The sequence below is a fragment of the Solanum stenotomum genome, unplaced genomic scaffold (assembly GCF_019186545.1).
Source record: "Solanum stenotomum isolate F172 unplaced genomic scaffold, ASM1918654v1 scaffold14121, whole genome shotgun sequence".
NCBI lineage: Eukaryota > Viridiplantae > Streptophyta > Magnoliopsida > Solanales > Solanaceae > Solanum > Solanum stenotomum.
This window is the reverse complement of record NW_026022889.1, coordinates 45269-49008: the sequence shown is the minus strand read 5'-3', so window position 1 is coordinate 49008 and position 3740 is coordinate 45269. Positions and strand designations below refer to the sequence as shown.

The window sequence follows — 3740 nt, the reverse complement described above, 5'->3', positions numbered from 1 at the left end:
AAGTTTACAAATATATAAATTTCATTTTAAAAAATTTGAAAATTTCATGAGCAAATCCTCAGTCAAACTTAAACTGTTTGACTCTCGAAAAGCGAAATGTATCACATAAATTGGAACAGAAGGAGAACAAAATATCTTAATCTTTGCCCAGTCAATATACAGAGGGATCTCGAAAAACTTTTTCAATGTGCTATTTTTTCCCAAACTTTAATTGACTATGAGTGTGTTTGTGTGGTCTGTCCGAAGGAAAATACTTTTTAGGAAAATAATGGGGTTGGGCTCTATCTTTCCACTGACGGGACCATTTTGACCATTTCCAAGTTATAACATTCAATATTGGAATTTGATGATTTTAATGTTGGCAAGTACATAATGTGGGTTGGATAAAGGGAAATGGGTTAGGAGATGGGTCGGGTTTTATTTAAATAGGTCGAGTGTTAATTAAATATTGAGTCTTTTTAATTACTTGACGTGAACCTCTAATAAGAGGGCACGCGGCAAAAATGGTTTTGCCAACTTTTAACATATGACATAAATGCGCCATTTTTAATAGTTTCATGACATATTTGAGTCTCTTCCCAATCTAAACAAAATTTATTTTTACAGTGCGAATACCATATACTCATGTTTAAGATAATTTTTTGTTTCTGTAATTGGCAGAGTATCTGGCCCTCAATATCCGATTCATGATGTTCTCGAGTCTTGATACTTCCCTTACAAAAAATGAGGAAAAGCTAATGCAATATTATATCTCCTGTCGTGTATGAATTGAGGAGCTTCTACATGCTAATAACATGAAACTCAAAAAATCTAATGCAAAGTTACTGAATATTACATTCATGAATTGTAATCTAATACACCATAAGAATTTGTCCTAGAATTAGACATATTGTTTACCTCGGTCCCGATAAAACTGATGGCAATTTTGAGCTGATAGCGGCTTCCCTCGGTTGGTTGCCTGCCCCAACCTTAGGAACATTTCTGAAATTATAATCTAAGTTGGTTTCAACAGTCACCAAACCTTCGAGTGCCTTAACCACCAATGACATGGAAGGCCTCTTGGAGAAATCGCCCTGTAGACACCACGCAGCAATGCTCATCATTTCTGTCACTACTTCTCTGTGGAGCTGCATATCCTCGTTTCTGTCAACCATATCTGTGAGCAGCTCTTGTTCTGCTTTTCTCGTAAAAACAGTTAGCAAATGGACATCTTCTTCATCAGTTTGGGACCAGTCCAAATTCTTTCGTCCACAGAGAATTTCCAAGAGCACAATTCCAAAAGCATACACATCAACTTTTTCGGTGATTACTGAGCTCAACCATTCAGGGGCTATATACCCCGGCGTTCCTCTCATTCTAGTCACAACTTTGCTTGTGTCTTTCTCAATTAGCTTCGACAGCCCAAAATCAGATATCTTAGCATTGAAATTTTGATCTAAAAGGATGTTTTGTGGTTTAATGTCCAAATGAATTATCTTATGGCTGCAATCCTCATGTAGATAAGCTAATCCTTTCGCAATATCTGATATTATCCTCTGCCTTGTGTTCCATATAAGCCCATTTTCTTGTGTGATCCACCTATCCAACGATCCATTCACCATGTACTCATAGATTAGAAGCCTGTGGCTTTTTTCGGCACAATATCCAATGAGTTTTACCAGATTGATATGGTGAATGCCACCGACTGTCTTTACTTCTGTTAAGAATGATTCCTTTACTTGACCTACACCATCCAGATGTTTCACAGCTATTTTGGTGCCATTGCTCAGTGTTCCTTCATATACAGAGCCAAATCCTCCTTTCCCGAGCTTTCTGCTGAAATCTTGTGTAATTATTTTCAGCTCATTGTAAGAGAATCGAGTTAGGATTCCCGGTAAGATTGGTTCTAGATCCAGAAAATCACCAGCTTTGTGTTTCTCCGATCTCTTTTTGGAAAGAGCAGAACAAACTGAAAGAATCAAAATTATCCCAATCAAAGTACATCCTATGATAACTTTGAAAGGCAATTTCTGTCTAGGGGAAATGACTGGTGCATTTGAGGAATTCTGCACCTTAAGAAAAACTGTTGTGCCGCTAACTATTGAACTGTCTATGAGAGAGAAGACTTCATTCAGTAACAAACAGTTCCCTCCTAGACTCACATTCGGATACCTATCATAAACAGCAGCTTTGCAAGAACAGTTACTCAGACATGCCCTTTGGCAATCTTCAATCTTTTTCCCCTCAAGCCAAAATACGCTCGAGTTTAGTTCATCATTGAACCCTAATGAAAAATAGTCAGTATTCTTTAGCTCTACAAGACTATGGTACTGTGAAGAGTCACAAGAAATGGGCGTCAGCTCAGTGCATCCGAGATTTGGCATCCTCTCAGAAAATGGCTTGAAGAAGTTAACTTCAACTGGACAAGTACATTGTCCTCCATTTATACAAATGCTGTATCTCCCACACACCATTGGGTACCTACAGTCAGAGAGTTTCAAAATGTCACCTACCACTTTCCAATTAAGGCCGAACAAACTTATTTCAAGGTTGTCCAATTGATATACGCGTAAATGTCCATCATGCCGAAGCTGTATGTATTGAGCTATCGATGTAGGAGGGTATTGTAAAGCAGTAAGGGTTTGACCATCAAAACTGTAATAAGGACTATCGGGATTTTCTGAAGTGGAGTAATACTGAGGTGGATCAGAACTTATGTAAGTGGCCCAGCTTCCATTGAGAACAGTAAGAGAATATAAACCTTGACTCGAATTGTCTGCTGAAACGCTTGCTGTGAGCTTCTGCCCGGAAACCACATTCTGCCCGGGGAGCAAACAAGAGTGCCATCAGAATCAGCCAACACCAAGTTGCCATCTTGGCCTAGTTGCAAGGTTGCATTGACTTGCACTGGATGGTCTCGATTAGCAGACCAAACTAACCGTCCCCCCTCTATATAAATGGTCTCACCAGTGCTGTTGTATAATACTAATGAGATACCAAGAAAGCATTCTGTGTGATCGAAATTGCAAGAGAAGCCATAGAGGAATTGTAGGCCAGTATTTCGTTCCAGAAGGATGGGTGTATAATTAAGGATGCGTCTACTGAAATTACTCCCGATGGATGGCCTGTTGATCCACAAAGTGGGAACACCAGAAATGAAATTCACTAAACGTTGGGATATAGCGAATTGAGAAGAACAGAAGACAAGATAAATGAAGAAAAAGATGGCAAAACATTGTCTATGTTCTTTCATCATTGTTTTCTGAACAAAGCCAAAGCTAATAGAAAGATTATATGTATCGGTTCGCTAGTTGCTACACTCCTCTGTCTTCTTTTTCTTCTTCTTGTTGTGTATTATGTATAAGTAAATTAAGCAAACTTTTGTTGACTTGTAACACCATTTCCAGCAACTGTGTAAGCTGGATCCACATTTTAATTTGACTGGTTCAGCTATTAAGTTTTTACCACTTAACTCATTGTATTTTAGAATTTACAGGTTCAAAATGTATGTATTATTGTTTCTAAAGTTACCAATTTGTTTTACATACATATCTATTTTTCGTGTTAAAAATACTGAATTCGGTTGTTTCCAAGTGTTATTACTTTCCTAACGTCTGTTCCTGTAACACTCCTTTCATTCACTCAGATGTTAGCATTTGCAACAATCCGTAAGCAGATAATCATGTAACATTTACATGTCAATGGCTTTCATTTGATTTTAACAGCAATGTTACAAATTGTTGCTAACAATTGAATAGCAA

The 3740-nt window shown here is 37.8% G+C and overlaps 1 pseudogene; it reads right to left on the bottom strand.

Annotated features, from left to right (window-relative positions):
• Window positions 1-804: 804 nt before the first annotated feature.
• On the bottom strand, window positions 805-3409 carry LOC125850127 (G-type lectin S-receptor-like serine/threonine-protein kinase SD2-5; annotated as a pseudogene).
• Between the last annotated feature and the right edge of the window lie 331 nt (window positions 3410-3740).